General features: G+C 39.1%; 1 non-coding gene across 1 annotated transcript; it reads right to left on the minus strand.

Annotated features, from left to right (window-relative positions):
• Window positions 1-12,449: 12,449 nt before the first annotated feature.
• LOC133780971 (small nucleolar RNA R71) lies at window positions 12,450-12,556 on the minus strand. Its single transcript, XR_009869774.1, has one exon. It is a non-coding gene; the product is annotated as a small nucleolar RNA R71 (small nucleolar RNA).
• Window positions 12,557-13,536: the final 980 nt, after the last annotated feature.

Raw genomic sequence — 13,536 nt, forward strand, 5'->3', positions numbered from 1 at the left:
GTTTCTTACAAAACTATTTACAAAGATTTTGTTAAACAAATTCATTCAGGATAATGTAAGTGACACATTGAGAGATGCCTCAATTTTCTTTAGGGAAAGTGAGAGATTGTTGGGAATAGCGCCCTTAAAGCAATTGTGGTTGACATATGTTTTAAATGAAATAAATAATTGAATTTAATTATTGCATATATATAGACTATGTTTGATATTATGTTGATAATATTTAGTAAATATCAAAAAATTTCAAATTTCATCAATGTGGTCTTAATGTCATATTGGTATGACAGGATTGAGATTGAGATAATGAACTTTAAATAGTTCGTAGTAAAATAAAGTTATGGAATCTTTGCATTATTTACTGCTAGTACGGTTCACTCGTATTAGGAATACAAGTAACCTAGATCTGGGTCACTAGTGTAGTAGGACACTTTAGTAAAGGTACTTTATATATATTGATATATAGAGATGGAACAAATGAGATTTATTAATACTTGTTTGAACACCGTTTTGTAGTATTAATCAAACACATCAAACGATCATCATATACACGAAGATCTTAATCCTGAGGTTAGAATGAACTCTTATATATGTCATATGATCCTTTGATTTATGTGTTAAGATTTGTCAGAATGATCAGGTTAAGAACAATTGTTTTGTGGAATCAATGGCATATATTGATGGGGACATAGTTAAATAGATATGAAATCTATACCTTCTTATAGATTGAATAATGGTTCCCTATTGGGTTGACTTTTGGGACTAAAAATGTTATGAGCACTCATGTTGCAAATTTGTTGTGGCACAACCTTCACTAGTAAAGTCAATGGTACCCTAGGAACTAGATATAGTTAAAAGGGTAAAATGGTAATTTTATTCCTTTTTTAATTACGAACTATTAATAGAGGATTAACATTGCATGTAATGATTATATCAATGGACATTTTATTCTTTAATAAAGTACTCTATAAATATATATCTATAATTATCAAGAGTTCAATCTCATATTTATAGTGGAGTAATCATGAGATTGATAAATATAATTATTTAATCAAAATGCTTTGATTAATAATCTATTATTTATTAGAGCTTGAAATTATAGGTTCATAGGTCCCCAATGTGGCTCTATCAACACCATATCAAGGTAACAATTGATACAAGGGTAAAACTGTAATTTAGAAATTTGAGGAGAGTTTTATTCTTCGGGTCGAATATATAATTATATGTTAATTAAGGTTGAATAATTAATTTAGAATTAATTATTAAATTTTGAAAATATATTTATTTATTCAAGTATTAAATTTTTGAAATATATATAATTATAAATAAATTAATTTGTGAAATTAATTATTTTATTTGAGTAGGAAAAAGTAAAAATGGTAAGTCAAAGTATTTTTTATTTATTAATTTTGTAATAGATGATCATTAATTTTAAATTTTGAATTTAAAATTTAAATTTGAATTATGGTTGTGATCTTTTCCTTAAAAAGATTATACCATATTTTATGGGAGGGATTTATTAAAATAAATAAATAAAAGAAAATAAGAAAAATGCAACATTCCCTGATTGGGAATAATGCTACACTCATGACACTGTTTAAGGACCGTGCCATGCGTGTGTGTGACACTGATAAAGTATAAGTATTTGTTTTTTAATATTTTTATTTATTTAATCAATATTTTGAAAATAGATTTGTCAAATTTGGTAAGTTAGATATTACCTAAATCTATTCCCATCATCATCATCATCATCATCATTATTATTATTATTATTATGTAATATGCAACATATATATTATATGATAATAAGAGATAAGAAGAGAACGATTTAGTGAACCATTCTCTTACTATTCCAACAATTCTCAAGCCATAATCCAAGTTCTCATTTGTTGAGATAAACTTGTTATGTCTAAATTACAAAATTTGTTCTCTATGTGCCCATCCACATCTTGAGGTGTAAAGAACACTTTGGAAGATTGTGGTCTTAGTACTCAAAGCGTTGGATAAGAAGATCGTATATATTGCATGATTAATAATATTGTATATTAATTGTTCCTGCATGTATTCTTGAACTTATAAAAAAATTATATGAGCGGTGGGAAATTTTGTTGTTGTTAATCAATGGGGCCACCGTGCAATTTACATTCGCACTCTGGATGTTTTTCCAACAGAATAACAAGTTGGGGAGCAATAAGCGGAAGGGGACTTGTGAGGGCGATCATAATGGAACCAAAAAGAAAAAGCTCGGTGAAAAGTACAAGTTCATCTACACCGCCTATACCGACCTTACAGATACTCGAGAGCATATCTTTTTGGCAAACTCTAACCGCCTTCCATGGAAGAAACCAGAGCCCTTGAGGCACCAAAGGGCGAAAAGAGACCCAGCAAAATTTTGTCGATATCATAACGACATCGACCATAATACTGATGATTCCCGTCAGCTAAAATATGAGATCGAGACTCTCATCCGGGCTGGTACATTAGCCCAATATGCCCAAAACCAAGTAGCTCCTAGTCAGCCAGATGGGAAAAATATTTATCCAGCTCCAGAAGATCTGGTCATTCAACCCTGGGTTCAACCAGATTAGGGGAACTAGATCATCCTGCCTCCAGTAAAAAGGATGGATATAACCATTATCACCAGAGGTCCTCATTTGGCGGGCATGAGTAATGGGGCCCAGATACGGTACATACATGAGCTAAACCCCACAATGGCACTGAATTCGTAGCAAAGCAAAGGGTATCAAAACAACAGTGGTTGAAAAAATAACCAGTCATTTTCATGAAAGAGGACACTAGCCACCTCTAGTTCACGCATCATGACCTGCTGGTGATAACTGTTCAGTTCACCACTCGAAGAGTACAGAGGATATTGATTGATAATGGGAGCTCTATAAATGTGCTATTAAGGTCCACCCTAAACAAAATAGGGTTGTCTGTAGCTGATCTTAAGGCGACCTTGATGACCCTATACAGATTCTCAGGAAAAGGCACAACAACCATAGGGACGAACAGGCTCGTAGTGACAATAAGAGATGATGTGCGAGTTGTTGCTAAAATGTTCGAGTTTGTCATAATCGATTGTTCGGCTACATACAACGCAGTTTTGGGATGACCCACACAGATGACTTTTGAGGCTATAACCTTAATCTGACATATAACAATGAAACCCCCCTCGACCTCAATTATATGTAAGAGGAGATTAGCTCGCTACCAGAGAACGCTATAGCATTGCTATGAAGGGAAAATCACAACCCGGGCAGCAAGAAATGGTCCTTATTGAGGGAGGAGAGGAGCCTCGGGTAATGGAAATTGCTTGTGGGGACGAAGAACCTCAGCAAAGAGGTAAGGAGGTATCCCAGGAAGTCGACATTGATCAAAGATTTGGCGAAGACAAGTCTGATCAAAGGAGCTCCAAGTGTTGGAAGAACTCGAGGAAATCTGTATTGACCGAGAAGTACATTCAAGTGTGGTAAAAGTTGGAAAAAATCTTGGAACCGAAAGGAAGAAGGAGCTGATCAAGTTTTTGAGAAATAACCTAGACGTCTTTGCCTAGTCACATGAAGATATGGTGGGAATTAGTCTGAATGTCATAATACATACTCTGAATCTGGATATGAATGTACCTGAAAAGGTACAGAAACAAAGGCTTTTGGGGAAGGAGCAAACAGAAGCTTTAGAAGAAGAAATAGCTCGCTTACATAAGTGTGGATTCATAAGGGAAGCAAAATATATGACCTGAATTGAAAACTCTGTTTTGGTCCCAAAGCCCAATGGAAAGTGGAGAACTAGCATTGACTTCGCCAACCTCAATAAGGCATGTCCTAAGGATTGTTTTCCCCTACCATGAATTGATCAGTTGGTAGATGCAACAGCCAGTCAAGAGCGCATGTCTTTTATGGAAGCATATTCTGGATATAACCAGATCACGATGAACCTTGCAGACCAAGAGCACACTTGCTTTATGACTGAGCACAACGTACACTGCTACACGGTTAAGCCATTCGGGTTGAAGAATGCTGGTGCAACGTACCAACGGCTTGTCAACAAAATTTTCGTTAACCAAATCAGGAAAAACATGGAAGTGTATGTCGATGATATGCTCGTTAAATCAAAGACTGCCAATAACCATGTATCCGACAATATGACATGGAGCTAAATCTGCAAAAGTGCACCTTTGGGGTTTTGTCGGGAAATTTTTGGGCTTCATAGTAAACACAAGGGGTATAGAGGCAAACTCAAAGAATATCAGGTCATTATTAGAAATTCCTTTGCCTAGGATGCATAAAGAAGCACTAATCCTAATTGAGAAAGTGGTGGCCCTAAACTTCTTCGTTTCAAAATCGACTAAGAAGTGTCTCCCTTTCTACAACTTGCTCAGGGGAAACAAAAAGTTTGAGTGGACCGAAGAATGTGAGTAGGCATTTTGGAATCTGAAAACTCACCTAGCCAAACCCCCTATATTATCAAAACCAGCAGCTGGAGAATGTTTGCTCTTATACCAAGCTGTGACAGAAAATGTAGTCATGGTCATATTATTTCGAGAAGAAAATCGAGCGCAAAAATCAATGTACTACGTGAGGAAAAGGCTTCTAGGAGCTGAGTCCAGATACCCTTTGTTGACGGTGAGAACTCGTCAACGAAGTTAAGTTGGAAAAATTATCAAATTAAGATCACTAATCGGAAAGCTGTAAAAACTTGAACAATAACCCAAGAACTAGGATAGAACAATAATGGAGAATTCAATCTTTCATTCACACTCAAAACCTCTGCTACAGTAAAATTTCCAACCCCATTTCAGGTGGTCTTAGAGTTCATTTTATAGTAGGCTCTAATGGCCTTAGGTACATAGTGGTCCAGGGGACCAAGTGGTACATACGTACTGTGTTAAGGGAGTGGCTTCAGAGGTCGTGGTTGTACAACCTGTACAGGAGCAGGTGTCAAGAGGATGTCTCCACTACTTGTTTGTACCCATGTCTAATGCGTGGTGGCAGGCGTAGTGGCGCAGGAGGTAGTGGTGTCGGCTCTGACCTATGGCCGTAGACGTACGGACCATGATCCTTACCCCAGCAATCTCACTGGCACTGGTATCCGTACTTAGTACTTGGTCATACAAATATGTCCCATTCGACTCATACTGGATCTCCTAAGCATAGGGATCTCGAGGTGTAAGGAATGGGACCCTTGGTGTGAGGTGGAGATCTTGGGTCCTTGGTATGGGGTATCCAAAACCTCCTGAGGTCACTCACGAGTCCGAGCGATAGGCATGTGGCCCTGGAAGATGTCTAAGGATGCGTGGCGAGACGCTCTCCTTACGACCCCCTTGAGGGCGTGGCTCCCTAGCTATTCACAAGGTCGAGTGCGTTGTGGATGTGGCCCTCATGAGGCCAGGGGCACCGAGACTCGCGAGGCCACTTGGGAGGCGTGGCCTAGGCATCTCGCGAGGCCACTTGTGTGGCATGGCCGAGACCTCTTGCGAGGCCACTTGAGGGGTGTGGCCTAGGCATCTCGCGAGGCCCTTTGGGAGGCGTGGTCTAGGCATCTCGCGAGGCCACTTGGGTGGCGTGGTCTAGGTATCTCGCGAGGCCACTTGGGTGGCGTGGCCTAGACATCTCGCGAGGCCACTTGGGTGGCGTGGCCTAGGCATCTCGCGAGGCCACTTGGGTGGCGTGGCCGAGACCTCTTGCGAGGCCACTTGAGGGGTGTGGCCTAGGCATCTCGCGAGGCCCTTTGGGAGGCGTGGTCTAGGCATCTCGCGAGGCCACTTGGGTGGCGTGGCCTAGACATCTCGCGAGGCCACTTGGGCGGTATGGGCTGGCGAGGCCAAGCGAGGCCATGGGGCCGAGGGCATAGGCGAGGCCGTGGGGCGAGGCTGTGGGGCCGAGTGCATGGGCGAGATGGGTCTCGCGAGGCTACTGAGCCTTGGCACTTATGCCTTGCCAACGTGGGCCACTTGGCATCGACTCCACGAGAACCGAACCCAGACTTGTGTTGTGATGGCGTGATGGCTTCCCGAGACGACGGTGGCCTAGGGGCCTTGCCTCGGCCTCATACTTTCTATTGATGAGATTATGAGCATCAACGCCCTTTAATAGAAAATCTCGCGTTCTGCTTGATCTTGGCCTTTAGAAAACTCAGACCGTATTTCCAGTCCCACACCATCCACGACTTAACCAATCAACCTTTAAGGCAGGCACAGCAAAAACCTAAAACATCGGGACGTTTGCTTAAGTTGGTCATCGAACTCATTCAGTTCGAGATATTATGTAACTCGCACACATCAATCAAGAGTTAAGCGCTTGTTGATTTTGTAGCAGAATGCACAGGTTTTCAGGACGGGCCAATGAGAGAACTAATGCAAGAATTGTGAAAACTCTTTGTTGATGGATCATCTAATGAAATGGATCTGGAGCTGGGATAATTCTTATCTCACCTGAGGGACATCGATTCCATATGTCCCTGAGGTTCGGATTTAAAGCATCCAACAACGAAGCAGAGTACGAAGCTCTATTTGCAGGAATACGGGTGGCAAAAGAACTAAAAAAACAAAGGTGATCCAATGTTATAGTGATTCTTAACTCGTGGTTAATCAGATATTAGGGGACTAGCAAGCTCGAGGTATCAAAAAGGCAGCTTGTCTAGCTAAGGTTAAAGATGAGTTGTCTGAGTTTGAGTTCTGATGCATTGAGCAGGTACCCCATGAGCAGAATTCTAATGCTGATGTTTTAGCCCGACTTGCCACCACCAAAAAGGCGGATACATTAAACATGGTCCCAGTGGATTTCTTAGAACAACAAATCATAACAGAAGAAGCGGTTGAAGTTAGAGTGATTGGCACAAAACCGACCTAGATAGCCCCCATAGTGGAATACCTCACAACTGGTAAACTACCAAAAAACTGAAAGGACACAAGAAAATGGTTATATCAAGTCCCACGATATGTTATGGTTGAGGGAATTCTATATCGATGAGGGCATTCGCTACCCCTCTTGCGGTGTCAACTATCCGAGGAAGTACATACTATCCTACATGATATACATAGAGGATTCTGTGGAGATCATGTTGGGGTGCAAAACCTTGCTCTAATGATATCGAGGTATGGATATTTTTGGCTTATGCTCAAAAAGAATTTGGCTTCATACATACAATAGTTTGATAAGTTCCAACACTTTTTCCACAATTTCTCAAGCAGCACCCATGGAGCTAACAATGATTTCATCGCCCTGGCCATTTGCAGTATGGGGGATTGACCTGATTGGTTCACTACCAATATGAATGGGAAGAGTTCGCTATGTAGTTTTCGCCATCAAATACTTTACAAAGTGGGTCAAGGCAGAGCCTCTGGCGACCATAACCTCGAAGCGAATCCTAGATTTTGTCGTGAAGAACATCATATGTCATTTTCGGCTCGCGAAGAAGATCGTGTTTGACAATGAAACTCTGTTCGATAGTGATCTTTTCACAAAATTTTGTTAGAAGAATGACATGACCAAGAGTTTCTCTTTAGTGGCGCATCCGCAAGCTAATAGGCAGATCGAGTGTGTAAATAAAACCCTAAAGGCGAGTGTAAAGAAACGACTAGATGAAGCCAAGGGACTATGGCCTGAGCAGCTCCTATAAGTACTTTGGGCCTATAGAACCTCAAATTATACCTCCATGGGGCACACTCCCTTCTCTTTAAACTTTGGAAGTGAGGCTATGCTCCCAATTGAAGCACTAGTGAAGTCACACAGACAGAAAACCTTCATTCAAGATCAAAACCACAACTTGCTCGTTGCATCTCTGGATCTGATGGAGGAAAAATGGGAGGAGTCACAATTATAGATCCCCCATTATCAGTAGAGAATTACTAGTTAATTTAACTCGAAGGTAAAAGGACGCAAACTCGGACTGGGAAACATAGTTCTTCGAAGGGTATTTTTGACAAGTAAAGATCCTAAAGATGGAGTATTGGGTCCGAACTAGGAAGGACTATACCAGATCGTGGAAATCTTTTGTGAAGGAACCTTCAAACTAGCTCGGTGAAGTGGATAGTTGGTCCGACGGACCTGGAATGATTTACATCTCAAAAAATACTATTAGTAATAGGACAACTCTTTTAATTTTTAATGTTTTTAGTATTTTTTTCGTGTAAGGCTTATTTATAAAACCCATTTCAATTTAACTAACACTTGATTGCTACGTAATTTAAATGTAAAGCCAATATTTTTATCTTATTCTATCGATGTATCACGTGCTCATTTTGTAAAAGCGACCTAGAATATTAATAAATTATGATCGCTCGGGGGCATATAACCCTTGAAAAGTCTTTAAAAGTATTTATCACATTTGGATAAAATTCAAAACTTAGAATTTGTAAAATTGTTTATTCAACGACTTTTTAAAGCTCGAATTTCAAAGAAATTCTGAATATGAACTAAGTTAAGAAAATTCAAAGAGACAAAACCTAAAATTTAACTAGGAAATCTTGGATTTAACTAGGTCCATGGCCCGATTCCTAACAGGTATAATGTTATTCGGCGAGCCAACTCCTAGATATAACCAGGTGTGAGGCCTGATTCCTAACAAGTATAATGTTATTATGCGAGCAAACTCTTGGATATAACTAGGTCCGAGGCCTTATTCCTAACAGGTATAACGCTATTAGGCGGGAAAATTCCTAGATATAACCAGGTCATCGACCAGAATTAATTGGTCAAGCCATCAGACGTTTATCTCGATCTAAAAGTAACCCCTTTGAAAGTACAAGGACTTAAAGTTCATAAACATAGCAAGTTAAAAGGTTTAGGGGAATAAAAATAGATCATAAAATAATGAACATGTACAAATAGGTATATGCATAACTCAAGGAGAAATAACATTGAATTGAGCCCAAAGGAGAATTGTTTCAGCTTTTGAAAGCTTAATTACAAGGGATTTAAAAAACCCGAAATAAAACACAAATAAAAAAATAAATAATAAGATGAGGGCGCCCTAAACATCACTGAGCTCCAGTCACTGTCCCTTGTGATGTCACCTCATTGTCACCCCCTTCAGCGGCTCTAGAAGCCTCCACAGTCTGAGAGGGATCTTGGGAGAGTCGGCTCTAGAGCTTGGTAAGATAACACCCCCAAAGCTCAGCATCGAGAAATGAGAAATCTCCTTCCTGCTTGTATGCCAAGCATCGGTATAACATCTCATCTAGGGTGTCCATTGCCTCGACAACATCCTGCTTCACCTTCTTGGCATCCTCCTTAGCTTTCTTGTCGACCTCGGGAAATTTATTTTTGCGCACCTCGACTTCCTCAAGTTTTGTTGAGGCTTTTGACCTCATCCTGCATATGGTCTCAGTGCTGGCTCACTTCTATGACCTGCTTGTTGGAAATTTACTCATTGTCTTAAGATGCCACCAGGGTGACTCTAACAACATCTCTTTGAGCTCAGATCTAGACAATGCCGCAGATTTGAGATAAAATAGAATACAACAGAATAATACATAGCAGGATTAGCTAGCGAAAATAAAAAAATAAAAAAGGAATGTTGCAAGACAGAGGACTCACAGTCACATTCATTCCCAAGGGTGACTCCAGGACGTTCCCTGGCTCCTTTATGGCTCTAACGTGCTTGGCGTTCACTTGGTCAGCATGACCCACCATGTGATTTGCCATGTTGTGAAGGGGTCCATGAAATGCTTTCGGGATCCTTGCGACCTCGAGCGACATGACTAGGAGTTGCAAGTTTTGGAGCTACGTGTTTGGGAATCGGCGCAGGTTTACTAGGACGAGGAGGAAGAGCTTCATATGTTGTAACTGAAATTACCTGAGCTGTTGGTTCTTTTTGTTGCTGTTGTTTTTTAGTTGAACTGGCACCTTTATCCTCTAAAGGGCATCTGGTGGAAACTCCGGCTCTGGAGGTGCTATTCTTTGATATTCCATCCTTCTTGACGACAGGTCTAGTTCTGACACCACCAATTTTGAAGGCGCACTTTAGGTCCATATCTTCGCCTACAAAAGGGTGAGCAGAAAAGTAAGATCCAAGAATTGATTAGTCAGGGTAATACAAGGAAAAGAATAAAACAAGAACCCTACCCTCCGATCTAGAGGAGGAAACTACTATGATTTGCTCTGGATTACGAACAGGGTTGGGTGAAACCTCTAACTCTTGGACCATCAGAAGAGGGGGCATGATTAGTGCTAAAAAAATATCATTTTATTAGTTTTAAAGTTTAAAATAAATTAAGTTTTAATTAATATTTTCATGGATTTATTGTCATATATTTTATATTTGGAAATATTAATTTTAATTTAATTTGTTTTAAATTTTCAGAAAATAAAATGTATTTTGACACAAAGAAAAAGAAAGAAGAAATGAAGAATTAAAATTGAAGTAATCATGAAAAAAGTGGTATTTTTGAAGTTAACTTAGGCCCAAAAAGGAGCCCAGCCCAAGCTTTAGAAGCTGCCACGTGGCAGAAAGCCACTAGCCTCCATCCGAGCCGCCAGCCGAGCCGAAGCAGCCACTGACTCCGCCTGACGCGCCTGACACCACCTGCCACGCCGCCTGTCGAGCCAACCAGGAGACGCCACATGTCCCACTCGCTTGGCTGCTATCTCCCACACGCCTAATGCACTCCAAGCCGAGCCAATCGGTGCGTGACACATGGCTAGTGTGTCTCCTTTATTGCTGCACTTGTATCCCACTTTGCACCTATTTTGCAGCCATTTTTCCCACTCTTTTGTACACGGTTTTAACACATTTTGGGTCATATTTTCACTATAAATAGAGAGCCAAATGTCGTGAAAAATCATCAGATTGTGGAATTAAGGTGGAGAGTATAATTAGAGAGAAAACCATTCTTTTTCCTATTTTTCTTTCATTTCTTTTAGTGAAAACAATGTCTATTTTAGGCTAAATTCTCTTGTGGAAAGGTTAGAGTGAAGTTCATGTTTCACATTATATTTTTAATATATTGATTCTTTATTTTGTTCTTCATTTCTATATATTTGTTGCAATTAAATTTATTTTCTTCTAATTTTTATTCTAAATTTATTAGTGTCTTTTACATAAGCCTAGTCATGCTTTTCTTATGTAAAATTAGAAGGTAGTATAATTTAATTAAAGAACATATTTTAAGGTGAGCTTTATTATATATATTTTCCAACTATATTTAATAGTGTAGAATTATAGTTGAGTATAATGAATCAATTTTATTAAAATATATATATGTTTGCATGAATGAAACTTATGCCTTCCATATTTTCTTTCTGATTCTAATTCCTCGATTTTGTTTATTTAATGTTTAGAAAAAATATATTCTTTTTCAAAGTTTATTATTTCTAATTTACTAATCTTTCATTTTATTTGTATTTTACCTCTCTGTGGATATGACATAGCGTGATTACTACTGTGACCGCTTAGGAGTTTATTGGGCGATATCAATTTTTGGCGCCGTTGCCGGGGAGGTAATTCTACAATTAAAGGTTTGCATAGTAAATTAATTTTTTTTATTCCATTTAAAAAAAAGAGTAGTATAATTTTTTTTTATTTTCTTTCATTTTATTTATTTATTTATTTTATTGTTTTTTTTTATTTATTTTACTTCTAGGTTTAGAATTTTATTTTCTAGATTTAGGTTTTTTCCAAAAAAAAAAGCATAAAATTTTATTAAATCATAAAATTTTAAAGCATAAAAAAAAGTATTGAGAACATTTGTGTAATTTTGGAAAATTAGTAAAAACCAAACTTGTTCTGTCTTAGAAAAATTGGTTCTTAGATAAGGTCTGTGTTAGCGTTACTCTCCAATCTTTTCTAAGAACCTCAGGGAGTTCTAGAAAAGCTCTTGGGCCTAAAGTAGTACCTTGGTAGCCTCCCCAATTGGCCTGGGAACATTTTTGGTGTATACTTATTACACTATTACACAATTGCGCTTATAATACTTACAAAATAAAAAAATATTTATGCCATGAAATAGAGACGCAATAGGGAGATTCGTAAGACAACAAGTAGAAACTTTAGAAAACTCTCCTAGTTCGTCGTTTTCTTCCATTCGTTCAAACACTCCCGATTCACAGAGACTTCCTGAACCACCCATGATGGCTGATCAAGATGAAGTCCAACCAAGAACGCTATAGGATTATTTACATCCTACGATTACAGCCACACCTTCATGCATAATGTATCCCAACAATATGCCAAATTTCGATTTCAAACCCGGCATGATTAACCTCTTACAAACCTTCCATGGGTTGGAAAATGAGAGTCCGTACGTGCATGTACAGGAATTCGAAGAGGTGGTGGCTACATTCAACAACCGAGCTGATGTCACCAACATTGTGAGATTGAAATTTTTTCCTTTCTCTCTCACAGACAAAGCAAAAATTTGGTTGTATTCCCTAAGGCCTAGATCTATCGGAACATGGGACAAAATGACAAAAGCATTCTTTGCCAAATATTTTCCGCCCCATATGACTAGTAGCCTTAAGAGGCAAATCTTTACCTTCACCCAGAAAGACCATGAAACTTTCCATCAGGTCTGGGAGAGGTTTAGAGATTTGATCAATCAATGCCCACATCATGGATACGAAAGCTGGCATCTGATCAGCTATTTCTATGACGGTCTCACAACCGGACAAAGACAATTTTACAAATGATGTGCAATGGCGAATTCCTTCAAAAAGATCCCAATGAAGCTTTTGAGTACCTCGACGATCTCGCTGAAAAGTCCTACACATGGAATGGACCGAGTCCTATGGACAAGCCACGATAAACTGGAATCTACCAATTGAGGGAAGAGGACAACGTCAAAAGCAAAATTGAATCATTGAGACAACAATTCGAGGCTTTCAAATCTCAAGAAGGTAGAGGAATCCACATGGCTACAAAGGTAGAGACACGAGATCCATGCTTCATCTGTGGAGGGGTGGAACATCAACAGCAAGAGTGTTCAACTCTTGGTGATTTAAGAGGAGGAAATGAGGAACAATGCAATGCTTTAGGGGATTACAAGAAGCCTTATAACCCTTTCTCAAACACTTACAATCTCGGTTGGCGCAACCATCCAAATTTCAGCTGGAAGGATTCAAACCAAGCATCTGGAAGCTAATGGAGGTTTGAGCAGCAACAACCACCAAAAGCATACATTGCTCCTCAAAATAACATGTAGTCAAGTAATTCTCTTGAGAACACTTTGCAAATGCTTGCGCAAACTCAAATAGCCTCAACTCAAGAGCTCAAATCTTGTTTCACACAAATGGTAGAGGAAATGAAAGACATGAAAATCCAAATGACAAAGCTAAACACTACTTTGGAAATTCAAGAGCATGGTAGACTTCCCGCTCAACCTCTAATCCATCAAAAAGGGCAACACATGGCACAAACCTCCTCCTCTCCAGATACAAATTTCAAAGAGATTAATGCCATCTCTACTCGAAGTGGACAAAGTACGGTTTCACCGTTAACTGAGACAATGAGTACGTTAATGCCCGCTCCAAATGATGATGTGCCAATAAGCATTCCAGTAAAGGTACCCTTTCCTCAAGCTTTGAAATCCACTGGAAAGGT

The sequence above is a fragment of the Humulus lupulus genome, chromosome 5, assembly GCF_963169125.1.
Source record: "Humulus lupulus chromosome 5, drHumLupu1.1, whole genome shotgun sequence".
NCBI classification, from domain to species: domain Eukaryota; kingdom Viridiplantae; phylum Streptophyta; class Magnoliopsida; order Rosales; family Cannabaceae; genus Humulus; species Humulus lupulus.